Raw genomic sequence first — 15,511 nt, forward strand, 5'->3', positions numbered from 1 at the left:
GTCAGTTAGTTCTAGTCTAAAGATTAGATGAGGGCTAACACAGGGGGCTTCAGGTGAGAACAAATGAGCAATGCTATGAACAGTGAGGTGCAGAGTATGGCCCCTTAGGTATCTGTCACATAGCTGTGAGTCATTTTGATTGTGACCCAGCCTTTACCTGTGATGAAGAGTTAGGTGTGGGACAAAGAATGGACAGCATGGAAAGAAGCTACCTGCTTACTATTATGACTTGATGACACATTAAAGCTGGGTACCAGAACCAGCCCTGGTTCCCTGCAGTACTGCCCTCGCTCTGTGCAGCATCCTGTCCCAGCTTGTGTTCACTTCCTTGCATGCACCACTTTAAAATGCCCTGGATGCCTCTGTCTATGCCAGGGAGCAGAGCAAATGGCAAGAGAAAAGCAAACAAAGCAAATGGGAGAAGCATAACAAAACCAGCAGAAAACTCTTCCCACGCCACTCTGTGCTTTCAAGTGAATGAGGCTAATTAACTAATTGCCTAAATTATTAGGGCTGTTTTTACCCTTGTATAAAGGCTTGGCATTATTGCCAATTTCTTAAGAGGCAGCACTGAACTCTCAACTTATCCAAAAATTAATGAAGCAAAGCCCCTGGAGTGGGGAGCTGGAGGGCAGAGCAGCTGCTGGGCCAGGACTGGAGCTGGGGCTCAGGTGAGTACCACTGCTGAGGGGGTGGGAAGGAGCATCTGCAGTGAAACAGTTCCATTAACCTGATACCATTTAACACAAAGGTTCAGGGTCATTTGCTGAAATCTCACCTTCACCTCAATCTGCTTCCCAGCAAAGGATTTCTTCTGTAACAAAGCATCACCTCTGCTCCACTGGTTTCCCACTGCAGCCAAGACGACAGAAGCGGATTTGAAAGAAGGGTTTCACACCCCAGCAAGAGAAAGGGAAGACTGATGGCTAAGGGTACATCAACATGCCAGTGCTGGCAGTGACTGCAGCTCTAGTGGACAGACCCACAGTAACTTCAGGCAACCGGGCAGGAAGCAAAGATCATGCACAACTCAGTATCAGCAGCAAACCTGCTTGAAAAAGGCTTTTTAGACCACCAGGGATGTGTTATCAAGCCACTGCTGACCTGCTGAAGCTCAGAACGCACCTGCAAAGCCTGCTGGCATCTACAGCATTGTGGTGGAGTTACCACACCCCAGTGCTGCCAGCTCTGCTCTCCTCAATCAGTTATTAGGTCCTGGGGCTGGCTGGAGCCTCTGCTCCTCTTGCAGAAGCCACAGGGCTCTGCAAGCAGCAGTACAGGGGTGTGGGGCTGTGAGCCATCTGTCCCAGGAAGCAACCACTTTTCAAGCCTGGTTTCCCTAGTGTCACCCTAAGGAGCAAGTTCAATTCCCTATGTACTGCTTCCAGAACTAATTGGGGGTTGATGTGCCAGCAATGGCTGGTGTCTCCACACTCATGAAACAGACAGCAGCCCACTAACCAAAACATGTGTGCTCCTCTCTCCATGGGCAGCTGAAAGTGGTGTTGTTTCTGACAGAGCAGCCAGCAGGACTCTCCAGAAGGATTTACTGAGATGCAGGCATTGGTCTTCCTCTGGGGACATCAGCCACCACAGACCACTAACCACTGTTTTGAACATCAAATCATAGAATTGTAAGGGTTGGAAGGGACCTCAAGGATTATCTAGTTCCAACCACCCTGCCATGGGCAGGGACACCTCACACTAGGTCGGGTTGCTCACATCCAGCCACATCCAGCCTGGCCTTAAAAACTTCCAGGGATGAGGCTTCCACCACCTCCCTGGGCAGCCAGTTCCAGTGTCTCACCACCCTCATGGGGAAGAACTTCTTCCTAACATCCAATCTGAATCTACCAATTTCTATTGTTTTTCCATTCCCCTAGTCCTCTCATTACCTGGCACCCTAAAAAGTCCCTCCCCAGCTTTCTTGTAGCCCCCTTCAGATACTTGAAGACCACAATTAGGTCTCCTAGGAGCCTTCTCTTCTCCAGACTGAACAGCCTCAACTCCTTCAGTCTGTCCTCAGCCCTGAAAATCTCTGGAAAGAGATACCTTCCTGCAACCAGGGAACTGATGGTACATGGCCCCATACCTATGAAGTCACCGCTCTGGCACACACAGACACACAACTCTCTCATTCCCACGTTATCCAGACTACCCTGCACAAAAGGAAGGCGCTGATCCATCTGCCATCATCCCAGCTGACCACACAAACTGTCCCAGGTGTGCAGCCTCCATTCAGAGAGAAACCCAAGGTGGCAAAAGGTTACGTCCTTCTACTTTGAGCAAATGCCATTTCCTTGGCTTTGGAGGGATTTTCTCCCAAGAGAAAACCCAGGATGCTTTCTCCTCCTCCACTAAATGCCAACATCTGAGCTGGTGGAAATTTCAGTTAACTCTGCTAAAATCCCCCAACCACTCCTGCTGAGGAGCTGGTCCCCTCAGGAGCAAGAAGACTGATAGACCTTCTTTGCTGAAATAAACCTCACCTATCAGCTGTAAGAAGGTGACGTTTAAAGCCTTGCTTTTCTCCCAACACATAAGTACACAACAGTTTGGGGTGGCAAGTTTCTTCCAGGCGTGTTGCTGAGGAGAAGGGCAGGTGAAAGTCCCATGTCCTTTGGATCCAGGAATGAGGTCCACTCTGAGTTATCTCCAAGACTCCCTGCAATGTTGGACTAGCTGTGGCTTAATGTGGCTGAATCCTGAAGACGTCCAAGGATGGAGACCTCACAGCCTCTCTGGCCACCTGTTCTGCCCTCTGAAGTGCTTCTCTCTTTTCAAATGCCCAGTCTGAATCTCCCAGGCTGCGTTTGTGGCCATTGCTTCCTGTTAGGCTGCCTGCCACTAATAAGGAACTTTGGGCTCTGTCATCTTTGCAAGCTCTGTCCAAGGAGCTCTAATTATTTGATGCTGCCTTTCAAACCTGCTGGCCATCAGGATGCAGAGTCTTTGGGTGCCCCGCAATGTTGGTCTGACACTGCTGGTGAAAGGAATATCAACACCACATTAAGCTAGAAAGTCAACCACAGACCTCCTTGGGCCAGTTTCTGCCCAGACACTTGTCCCTCCAACAGGCCTCCTTGACCCCTCATAACTGTTTGGGTTAAGGATCAGGAAGATGATGAAGGTGGTCCAGATGGCAACCACTGCTGTACTCAGCAGTGCAGGAAGGACACCTCACAACTTGGCTAGCAAGGCAACACGTCTCACTAGGATCTTTTGCTATCTTTCCATCTGCAGACTCACTCTGGGCATCTTGTTTGCTGAAGACCACATCTCCTGTGAAACTGGCCAGCTTTTGATGTTGAAAAATACCATTTTTGGAAGTTTACCTAGTCCAGAGTGCAATCTCTGTTAGATCAGGCTCTTTTCTCTTAGCAAAGGCAAATAATGTCTCCTGCTTTGCCAGCAGAGTGCAAGGAACCATTGTCCCCAAGTTTTGTAAATATAAAATGGAGATTATGGTCCCTGGGGTGATTTGGCAGAAAACTCCACCACTTTTCAAGGGCCTTCCTGTATGTGAAATGGGAAGATCAATGGTGCCCTGCAGCTCCCTGTTTGCAATGTACTTAGAAATTCTTGAATACCTGGCACAAGATGTGCCATATTATCTCCTACCTCATCTCCTGGGTCTGAAGCTGGCAGCCTGGTAAGGGGAATTATTCCAGATTTGTGCTGTCCAGAAAACAGCCTGGCAGGAAGATCTGCAAGTCACATCTCCCTTTTCACTGCCATCTCCTGCCCCACTGCTCAGTAACCCACTGGAGATGATGGAACTTGGGCTCTCCATCCCAGGATTAGCTGGCAACTCGAAGCCAGAAACTGGCAACCAGTTCCTCTCCAGGCTCAGCTCTGCAGGCTGGTCACTGCCTATTGCCATCACACTCAACATTCCCTCTGAGACACCTTAGCCATCGCTGCAGAGAAACCACATGCCACATCCAATGCTGCCCATTCCACCCATGCCTAGGGACCAGCAAGCAGACAGGGTGACAGTGGGGACCCCAAGACAGGGCAGCCCTTCTGCAGTATTTGCAAAATGGAAGCATATCCTGGTTTCTCCATCCCTCCCATCACCAAGCCCATACTGCTGTGGAGATGGGGAGGACTTTAGAACACTTGCATGTCCCTACTGCTCTACAGCAGGTCCTGCTGGAATTGTTGAGCAAAAGGAACTGAATTTGATTCAGTTTACCAGGAGCCTCTTTTCAGCACAGTTGCAAGTCAGATTCAGCTTCTCAGTGTTCCCTTCTGCATATTTTATCCACCAACAGAACTGCATAGATTTGAATACAACACAAAGCTGCAGACATCATCAAAGGAGGCTGGAGAGGAAAGAGCAGGAGAAGTTGCCCTTTTTCTTTAGGCTTATGGAAGATGCTACTCTGAGGGCTTGGAGAAGGGGCATTGCCAGGCAGGAGCTCTGCCAGAGCACTGCTTGGAGGGACAGACAGGAGCCACGGAAGGCTTTAGTAAACTCCAAGCATCTGAGATGCTCAGGGCAGGGATTGGCACTAATGACGCCGTGGCAGAGCATTTAGTAACCTCAACCCATACCAGTACTGTCTGGCAGAGCAGGATGTCAGCTCTAAACTTGCTCTCTCTCCAGAGAGAGACAAAAATCCCTTGGCTAATGAAAAGGTTTCGTGGGAACACTCTGCTGGTGAAAAAGGGCAATCCCCAGGAGACCTCTGCACAGGCGCAGGTTTGTAACCTGATCCTTTAAACACACTCGACAAAGAGAAGCACCGTGTGAGACGCTTAAATCCCCCGAGTACCTGTGGGAAGTGGGGAGCAGATCCTGCTCACCAAAGCTGGGAAATGGCTTCACCTGTTGCAGCAATTAATCCCTTTCTTCACTAACTGAGAGCGGCGGAGCTGTGCGCATGGAAACCCTGCCTGAAACGAATCCCTGATCAAGAGGAAGACAAGTTAAAAGGCGAGGTTTTGCTGCCTGCCAGAGCTCTAGGTTTTTAAGGGGTCTCTTGCAGCATTGCTGTGTTAGCAGGCTGTTCCAGGTGTAGGTATCAAACTGCCACACACAGAAAGAAAAAGCAGGGAAGTTTTGAGATAGGAAAGGTATGCACGGTAAAAATGAAGCACAAGAAGGAGAGAGAGGAGGAGCAGCGATGTGCAGAATGGAGGGGAGCTGATAAATGGTGGAGGAGATAGTGGAAAGGGGGAGGGGGGTGAAGAAGAGAGCAATGAGTGGTAGGGTAAGGAGAAAAGAGAAAGATAAAAAGAGGAGGAGAAAAGGAAAGAAGAGATAAATGAGGGCAAAGACCAACTCATCATTTCGCAATTCCACCCCGCTGGAGAGGAAAATTGATGTCTGGAGCGTTTTTATGACCAGCCTCCTGGGCATGGGACAAAAGACAAGTTATTACCCAACCCCAGGTCAGGTCTGTAGCCTGCCAACTGCTTAGACACATTCAGGGAGCCCACGAGAGCTGTAAATCAAGGGGGTCAAGGAGATCGCAGAGAGGCTGGGATCAGGCATAGAGCACATGCAATACAATCACAGGAGAGGAGGGAGCCCCGGAGTGACACGAGCTGACAAGGAGTGCCCAGCCCAAAAGGGCTTTGCTCATCTCTCCTCCACGCCATCCCTAGGGACAGTGCTCCCCAAGAGACTTGAGGCCCCCTGCATTTCCTCCTGATTTCTCCTTTTTTTTAATCGATTTGCCAGGCTCTGAATGCCATTTATTTTTGCTTGCCTGATTCCCTCATTCATTGAATAAAGGCATCATCACTATTATTATTATTATCCCCGTCACTGGGCTCCTCATCACACATTATATTATTTGCATTGCAGAGCTGGAAGATTTCAGGTTGAGGCAGGAAATTTGTGCGAGTTGTTATTACTGCAATCAGATGAAGTGAGAATTGGCACGGCGAAGGCTGCCAGAGCGCAGCTCTCCCAGCAGGACACACAGGCTCTGCCCAATCTGGGGCAAGCTGCTGCTTTATTGCACAGGTCCCACCAGCAATTTCAGACCTGCCTTTGGTGTCCCAGCCCTCCCTCCCTCCCATCCCACCGCCCAGCTCCGCCGGCTGCCAGCAGCAAAGGGAGGGGGGAAGCGCACGGGGGACAGGAGGGCGAGGAATCAGAAAAGGCTTGGCGAGATTGCACATTTTCTGCCTTGCTGCTGGTATTTATTAGACAACAGAAAATAGCTGTTTTACCATCTGCCTTGTAAAAAAAAAAAAAAAAAACCACCACCAAACCAACAAAAAAAAAACCCCAATCCTCATTAAATTAATGGAATGTGCAGCTGCCGAACAACGTGTTCCTCTCCCTGACGCCTCCCGAGCCGTCCAGCGCTCGCTGGAGCAGGGACCTGGGCTGCCAAAAGGAGCTGAGGCTAACTCGGGCTCATGTGGTGGGACAGGGTGGACAGATGGACAGCCTACCTCCTGTGACTCCCAGCTTGAAGACCTACAGGTGCCCTGCTGCTGCGTACAGGATGCAAGGGCTTCCTTCTTCTCTGTGCCATGGAGCAAGAGGGCTTGCCCCTTCCCACATGCCACCCTGCAGGGTCTCATCCTGTGACAGGAACTGGATGATCCTGCTCAGCAGGCTGCAAATGCCTCCTTTCACCTAAGCAGAGCATGATGCACACTTGAGGTTGAAGAGATGAGTTGCCCATGGCACTATGTTAGCATGGCAGGATTTAGAGGCAATACATCTCTGATTTCCATGTTTCTACCACCCCAATCAGTGTGAGATAGTCCATCCATCCCTATCACCCACCTCTGCCTGGCAAAGCTTGACCTGGAGCGGTGCTTGGCATTTGAAGGTGACCAGCTGAGACTGCAAAACCAAGAAAGCCTCAAGACTGGCTTACTGTACTGCCCAGAGCTGCTCCTCCACATAAGCCTTTGTCTGGGCTGAAAATAGACCAAACCCCATGAACTGAATCCTTTCTCAATCCCAGCAAGACAGGAGCACCACAAACCAAAGGTCCTGGGTGACTTCAATGACATTAACAGAGCCAGGAGAATGCCAACCTATTTAAAACCGGTATTACCCATTACTTTCCACTTGGTACTGAAGAGCATTGAAGTAAACCTTTTCTTCTGATATCTGAGGGACCATGAGGAGTGTTTGATGGAGGAGTGGTTGCCAAAATGCTGCATCACATGTGGCTTTGAGGAGCAAGTCCACCACTTTAAATCACCAAAGTTTCCCAGGGGTACCAGATGCCCCAACACATTACCTTAGCTAATACACTTGTTGCCTCACCACCTCATCACAAGCAATACCTTAAGAGCAATGTCTAGGACTACTTTGGGTCCAGCAGTTCTTCTCCTAAGGAAATTAAGCCCAGTGTTTGATGTCTCAGCACTGCTGATGTTGCAGCATCACTGCAGTATAATCCACATTTAATCCTCACTTGCATTTTCTGCTGCTAACCCCTCTAATGCCAGGGAGCTCCCAGTGCCTGCACTGCTCCTCTGAAGGTGCAATCTCTCTTTTGTGGTCCTCTCCTCTTCTTCCTAGGAGGCTTTACTACACAGATTTTTCACTTAGATGGGTTTTATACATCTTCTGCAGGAAATTTGTTCCATTAAATTTGCTCCTTTAGCAGTTAGGAAGCAACTGGGGAAAGCTGACCTCGGGGGATGGGTCTGGCTGCAGTGAGGTTGCTTCCATCATGCCTGTGGAAGAAGCAGGAGATGGCCTCTTGGATTTCAGCACTCAAAGGAAAGGTACAGGGCTACAGCATGTCGAATCACTTCATGCCAAAATAAATCCTGACATAATAAGCCCTAATACTGCCAAAGAAACTATTACAGTCAGTCACAAAAATAATCCACATGGAGAAATCAGTGAGAATACCTCTCCCCAGTGGAATAACATGGCTCCAGAGGATCAGTTCCAGTCAAAGATGATAACTTTGTGTTTACCCAAGAGATGAGGGCAGCTCCAAAAGGCAAATGTTTGTTGCCAGAACAAGTGCTTAAGTGAGATTTTGCCACCTCCTATCAAAGGCTTGCTTCTAAAACCAATGAGCAAGGGAACAAAGGGAAGACCATGAAAGGCAGAGATCAAATCAAAGTCCAGAAGGATGTCTTGGCGGTTTCTTACACCATTGCCTTCAGTTCTATCAATCCTTAATTTGCAGCAGTAAGGGCAGAATGCCAACCTGATTGCTTCACAAGCACGAATTTCCTGCTTTTCAGAGGTCAATGGCAAAATTTCTCCCAGCCTTTGCCTGCATTGCTGCTGGCCTCAGGGATCTGTGGGACAGAACTGTGTCTGCAAGTCACTGACTCTCTCTGGAGCACCACTTGGTTGTCTGCACAGGGTTGCAGGAGTCTCTGCATGCATGGACCCCAACCATGTGGCTTGTGCACGCTGTCTTGGTGAAGAATTAGAATAGAATAGAATAGAATAGAATAGAATAGAATAGAATAGAATAGAATAGAATAGAATAGGTCAGAAAAGACCTTTGAGATCATCAAGTCCAACCTATCACCCAACACCACCTCATCAACTAAACCATGGCACCAAGTGCCTCATCCAGTCCCCTCTTAAACACCTCCAGTGATCTTAGTAGTGCCACTCACTTGGAGGAACCTGCAAGACAGGGCCACCAGGCTGCTGAGCTTCCTCACAGGGCTGTCTCAGGAAGCAAGTCAGCCCAAAAGACATAGCAAAGCAGCAAAAACACAGTGGCAGGCATTTGATTTTTTTTCCCCTTGAGAAAACATTTGCTTTCTCAGGAAAACAAAAAAAAATCTATCATTAGTTTTTAAAAAAACCCTAAACCCACAAGTTCCTTTAATTAGGACTTGAAGCCTGTCACAGGGAATTTTGATAAAAACATTGCCATTCTGCACAGCTGCCCTTGGACAAATGGTGTCAGTGCTGGAAGCTCTGAGATTTGGACACTGTGGAAACAGCTCTGCACGTGCCAGAGTGCGCAGGAAGGAGAATTCATCATCCTGCAGCCAGGTGTGTTGGTAATTCTGTGTGGTTGTCCTTCCCCTGCCCATGTGTGATGTATGTAGCAGGTGGGGCTGGGGCAGGCCTGGGAGACCAAGGGAAGGTTGTGTGGCTGCTCACAAGAGCCAACAGAGCACGCACATCACAGCGCGGTGTAGGTGTGGCTTTGTGGGCACACGGGGCAGCAGGTGTCACTTAGGAGGGACTGTGTGCCTGTATGGATCCTGGTGCTTGCACAGGCATGGAGCTGCATCATTTCACAAAGCCCAGGACACACTTCTGTTTCATAGAATCATAGAATGATCCAGGACACAAGGGACCTCCAAAGGTCATCCAGTCCAACCTCCCCACAGTCAGCAGGGACATCCTCAACTAGATCAGGTTGCCCAGTGTCCTGTCAAGCCTCACCTTGACTATCTCCAGGGATTGAGCCTCAAGCACCTCCCTGGGCAACCTGTCCCAGTGTTCCACCACCCTCACAGTAAAGAACTTGCTCCTAACACCCAGTCTAAATCTGATTTTCTCCATCTTAAAGCCATTGCCCCTTGTCCTGTCACTGCAGGCCCTTGTAAACAGTCTCTCTCCATCCTTCTTGCAGGCCCCCTTCAGGTACTAGAAGACTGCTATCAGATCTCCCCAGAGTCAGAGTTGCTGACTTGAAACAGCAAGAGGCTGAAGCACAGCTCCAAGACTGCAGATAACTCCTTTGCTCTGGGGAGATTTGTGAAACTGCAGCACCCACGACTCCTTCAGACACCTCCAATGCTCAGGTCCTCGTACAGAGGGATGCTTCCAGCTCATGAGCCAGAAAAGCTGGGGTTGAGGCTTTCTCCTGATTATGAACTCTTCCATACATCACCTCTTGCTTGAGGTCTCAGCTACAGACACCAGCCCTTTTCCAGGCTCTGCTCAGGCAGACACGGACCTGTAGCCACCTCCAGTCAACCACGGAGGAAATGAAAAGAGACAGTTGGTGAAGGACCTCACCCTCCAGGTCTGCCCCGGCGCTGATGCACACATGAGGAGCTGCTGCTTTTTAATACCATGAGTCTCTTCTCAGCACCTGCTTCTCCCATGCATGTTGGAGCACTTGCTTCACACTAACAAATCTGAGCGTCCCTGGACGATTAAAGGAAGTTCTGCTTTTTAAATCGCTCTCATTGGGGTTGATGGTTGTGAAGAGTCGGACACTTGGCTCTAATGATGTGTGAAAATCTCCCTGCTGTGACCAGTCATTCCCGGCTCCGGAAAATAGGGTGAATGGCAGAGGGGAAGAAAACCTAAACAAACCAAGCAAAAAGCCTTCTCCAGTGGGAATCCCAGATCAGACAGAGGTTTGTCGCTTCCAGGACTGGACACAGCCCTGAGGGAGGCAGAGCATGGCCATTGTGCCCACCATGGAGCTACACCATGAGCCCTGCGGGTGTAAGGATCTGAGCAAGCAAACCACACCACCACCACCACACAAGGACTGCTGGCTGACAACTCTTCAGGGGAGTCTCCATTGCTGTTGCTGACAGGGGAACAACCATCAGTCCTCTGCATGGAGGTGATGTGAACTCAGCCTGTGTGTTCACTGCCCTTTTTCCGCACCACCTTCCGCTGATGACATCCAAATTCAAAGCAAATCTCAGCATGCACAGTCCAATCCTTCCCCTCCAGACAAGTTTGCTTTTTAGAGGTTCTCCTCGCTGAGTTTCACTGTTCTGGGGCACAGGGGAAAGGCCAAGTGGGGCTCCAAAACCAAAGTGGCTTTTCCTCACACTTGGATGGGGCTGAACAGAGGCACAGGGGGAAGCCAGGCACCGGCCGGAGGTGTCCTGCAGTGAGTGACCCTCAATGTGACATTGATGGCTCTTAATTCTTAAGCCTGCTTTGGAAGGATTTCAGCAGATCCTATTTAATCACTGCAGCCTCCACCTCCCCCATCTCAGCTCAGGGTAATGTTACGTGTTCTCCTCTGCTGCCTCTCTCCAAGAACCAGTCATCCTCCTCTTTCTCCACGGGTCCCCCGGCGCAGGAAATGCCACCTAGCCCTTTGCCTTCTGCACAGCACGGGGCTGCCAGAGCTGTAGCCACCCTTGGCTTGTTTACTAATGCACAGCTCAAAGAGCATTTCCCGAATTTCCCGGGGCCACAGGACTCCTCCATCTCCCGCTAACGAAGGGCACGGCTTCCTGCAGGTGCGCTGCCACCTCCCCGCAATGGGCTGCGCCGTGCCGAGCATTAAATATTTAAGCACTTGTCAAAACGTTGTAACGATTTTTTGGTCTTGTTCCATTAGCTCCATTTCCAAAGGCCACCACTGGAACTACTGAACATTTATTTCTATTGAATCCGGCTCAGAAGTTATGATCTGAGAAGCGGGGAGACAGGACAGTATGTTCCGCGGCGCCTGCTTTTCCCCCACCGCCGCTCAGCTGAGACACGGTGGCCTTTGAAATATCAGTTTTATTCCTACCTTGGAAAAACTGAAATAAAAAGACCAATTCCTCAGCCTGCTTCCTTTGCCTCAGCTGGTTAAACAAGGCACCTAAATATTAGGCAGGTGGCTTCCCCCAGGTAAGTTTTGGGGCCGTCGGTTTCCGTGCCTGGCACGGTCTGTGGTACCAGCAGTCTGAGCTGGATTGGCTCCCACGTGGAGGACATAAAGTGCTGCTATTATGTGGTTTTCCTGTTGCTAGAGAGGTATGCCCATGAACCTTCCTCCCTCATTGTCTGTGCAAGAACAGCATCTTATTATGCTAATACTATGAGTGTTAGACAAAAAGCACAGAAGAAAGCCAGTGGAGAGAGTAGCTTGGGCTGAGGGCAAAGTTTTGGCTGGGGGCTGTGGCCTCTGGGTCTGCTTTAGCTTCATGGTATCACCAAGAAGCGCAGAGACAGAAAGAGTGGGGAAACCCCACATCCCACAGGGACATCATGGAGATGCCAAACACACCAGGCCTTGGCAGTGAGATCCCACGTCAGGGCCACTGATCCAGGCTGGATGTGGCTTTGAGCAACCTGATCTAGTGCGAGATGTCTCTGCCCATGGCAGGGGGGTTGGAACTAGATGATCCTTGAGGTCCCTTCCAACCCTAACAATGCTATGATTCGCTGCAGCAAAGCCCAAGGGAATGGGACTGCTGGTGGCAGCCCTCTGGTCACCAACCTTCCCTCCTTCCAGGGATAAAAAAAGGGAAATCCAAAGCATTCTTAAAGACTTCCCTGTGTAATTCCTCTCTATTTAAAGACATGTGAGAGCCCCTGAGTCCCAGCCCCGCTGCCTGTGCCTGGATGCCTCTCAAAGTTGTAATCCCCTCTAGTGACATCACAGGCTGTTGCCATGGGGACGACACAAACTCGGCGCTGGGACTTCACCACGGCGGGGATGGGCAGCAAGGGAGGTGCTGCTTCCCAGCCACCAGTGTCTCTGGGAATTAGCAAACTGTCGTGGAAAGCGAGGAGGAGACACAGGACAGGCACATAAAGCCGTTGTGTAAGCATGATCTATGGGGAAGTGTTCCCTCCTGACAGAGCGGATCCGACGCTCCTAAGTAAACTGCAAAAGGCAGACGATAAAACAGAAATGACAGTGAGTTGTTTTATTGGGCGTTTCATTGAGTAATTAAGAAGATAATTAGGAGAAGGAGCATTAAAAGGTGTTATGCTCAGCCCTCGCCTTGCTCTGGAGGAGCGAGCTGTGGAATGTGCAGCACCGTTCGATGTTTCCCTGTGCTAGCTCAGAGGTGACCGAGGTGACAGAGGCACATGCAGAGGTGCCACAGCATGAGAGGTCAGCTATGGGATGGGAAGGGGTGAGAAAGCAACTCCTGCATATCCTGGCAGGATGCTGGAGCTCTCCCAAGAAAGGCAGGATGGGAATGGCAGGTTGTAGGGAGCAAACCCCACCTTCATAGCATTTCTTGGCATGTGGTGGCGGGCTTTGAGGCTTGTCCTGGTGCATTTCACTGCAGGGGAAGCTACAGGGGAAAATATAAACCAGTCCTGGCTAAAGAAGAGATCTGAAAAGGGTTTGCCATGGTGAAATGCATGCTGATGAAGCACCACCATGGCCAAGGGAGAAGAAGCAGAAAGCTGGAAAACTAGCTGAAAGCTCAGCGCAGCGGTTGCTCTGCACCAGGAGAGCAGCTTGGTCATCCACCTCCTTCTAAAGCCTGTCTCCCATTTTGCCTCCTTGTTTCTTTACAGGTGTAAGAGTACCTGCACAACTAATCCAGATCCAGACAGGACCCAACACCACTCCAAGAGCTCTCAGCAGTCACAACTTGATCTAAGCTGGTTCTCCAAGATATCCTGCCTTTCCAACAGATGAGGAGCCCTTGGTGCTGGCCAACACACCCATGAAACAAAGACCTATGCAAGCAATGAAATCTGCAGCTCCTTTCTCACTCCATCCCATTTACCTACCAGCTTGACTGTGCTCCAATACAGATGTCAGGACATCAGGTCCCACCACAGCTGATGTGCAGCCCACATTACATGATGGGGATCCCCACACTCACACACAGCCCTCTTCTTAGAGACCTCAGGTGAAAGTCAGCCCCAGGAAGAACAATCTGTCCACTTCAAGTCCCAAACGGTCACAGCAGGAAGTAAATGCAAGTGTGGCAATGGGTAAATGCAAACTGGAGTGACAGACACCGTGAAAAGAAAGGGCTTTACTGAAAGCAGCGAGCCCCACTGGGCATGCATTTGTAAACACCGAGATGACAGGCAGGCTAATTCACTTCATTGCCTCAAACTACTTGCTCAGGAGATGAAACAAGCAAGCAACCAACCCAGACAAATGACAAACCCCAACCTGCAACACGTTAGTGCTGATCAGTTGCCAAGAATTAAGTAGTTCTTAGGTCCCCTCTTGTTCCAGGACCACATATTTAGGAGAGCACATCATCTTGCACGCAGAAGGCTGGCATGTTGTAAACCGATCTCTGTGGTTGTTTTAAACTGCTCTCTGGTGGCTGGAGACCCTCTTTTTGTTCCCCAGGGAGATGGGTGTGATGGCTATAATCCAATTGCTGTGCTGGGCCAGTATTTCAGAGTGGCTTGTCAGGGTTGAGCCCAAAGTGTCAGAAAACTCACGTTTGGAAAGTCACCAGTCCTCCCTTTCCCTGACCTGGGAGCCACTGCTCCCCTCCATCCTCCCCTGCTCAGGGGGCAGCAATCCTCTTTCCCTTCAAAGCAAAGTAAAAGAAGCTTTTGGCTTGTTGCTGGCCCTTACAGGCACAGGAGGTGCTTGACTCAAGTGCCTAGAACAAGGCTCCTGTTTGAAGTGCATGGATTGAGGCTGGATTAAGAAAGCCTAGGAGCAATGCCTAGCTCTGCTCCTACAGTAAAAAGGCTGCTCAGCAGCCGCTGCCAACCCAGCTTCATCCCTCTCAGCCCTTCGTGCAATCTCTAGGAAGCCGCCACGGCACTGAAGAAGCAGCGATTTCAGCTGCGATGTTCAGCCTGACCCAGGGAGGGGGTGATGGCAGAGCGTGTGCTCTGCTTCCCAATGCTGCTGCAGGGAGGGGGAGCTGCCTCAGCCCAGCTGCGGGAGCACCCAGTGCTGCTCACTGCTGGAATCATCGACAGGACCTGGACAATGAAATTCCACAGAGACCAACAGCAAATGCAGGACAAACTGCCACCGTTAACCACCTTTGCCCGCCCAGGCAGAGCAGATAGAGCCGGCAGAGCCCAGAGCTGCTTGCTTGGGTGCACAGCAAGTCCCAGGCAGACAACTTAGCAGTGTCTGGAGAAGTTTAGAGCATCACTTCTGAAGCTTCCCCTCTTGCAAACACCTTCTTCCCTCCAGCCAGTCAATGCAACAAGCAGGTTTAGAGGGACACAAACGGGGAGCAGAGGACAAACCAGTATACACCAGTATCTACCAGTCCATACCTGAAGGTGCATCCTTCCTTTCTCTCCGAGCAGCAGGGAGGACATTGCTGTCTCTCAGTAGTTTTCCAGCGTCCTGTGTTGCAGGTAGATTTCTGCACTGACCATCGTTGGAGCTGTTAATAAAAGAATACAAGTGCAAAGAAGACAGATTTTACTGTGAAGTGTAGGGCTGCTTCTCTTCCAGCTTTGCATTATCAGAGCTTTCTCCTTTTTTTTTTTTGTTAATCTTTTCTTCCCCCCTCCCCATGATTGACCATGTTTGGTGTTCAAAGCTTTACAAATAAATCGCAGCTATTCTTTCATCTACTGTGCATGAGAGAGGCAGAATCATTACATGGCTTAAATGGATATGTTGGGGAAGGACCTTGGACCAAGCAGCCCCTGCTTTAAAACTGAGAGCCGGGGAGAGATGCAGCTAATTTGCAAAGAATGTGACATGCTGGTTTTGCTTGAACTCGAGGGGAAAGGCTGCAGCGGATACTTGTCATTCCTTGGAAGAAATCGAGCAAAATGGAAATCAAGTTCACCAGGAAGGGAAGAACAGCACCAAAATGAAAAGAAGAACAACAAACCACCCCAAAACCAAACCCATGACATACATGTGTATCTATATTATCAAAGGAAATCTGCAGCAGACCAATTTCTCCCACGCCAGAGGAATAT

The 15,511-nt window shown here is 49.9% G+C and overlaps 1 protein-coding gene across 1 annotated transcript in view; it reads right to left on the minus strand.

Annotated features, from left to right (window-relative positions):
* Positions 1-14,955, minus strand: part of ELFN1 (extracellular leucine rich repeat and fibronectin type III domain containing 1) — a 93,202-nt gene extending 78,247 nt beyond the window's left edge. The window contains exon 1 of the mRNA XM_054180347.1: positions 14,849-14,955. The gene's annotated coding sequence lies outside the window, so the exon portion shown is untranslated. The remainder of the gene's footprint in view (positions 1-14,848) is intronic.
* Positions 14,956-15,511: the final 556 nt, after the last annotated feature.

This window comes from Dryobates pubescens, chromosome 4 (genome assembly GCF_014839835.1).
Source record: "Dryobates pubescens isolate bDryPub1 chromosome 4, bDryPub1.pri, whole genome shotgun sequence".
NCBI lineage: Eukaryota > Metazoa > Chordata > Aves > Piciformes > Picidae > Dryobates > Dryobates pubescens.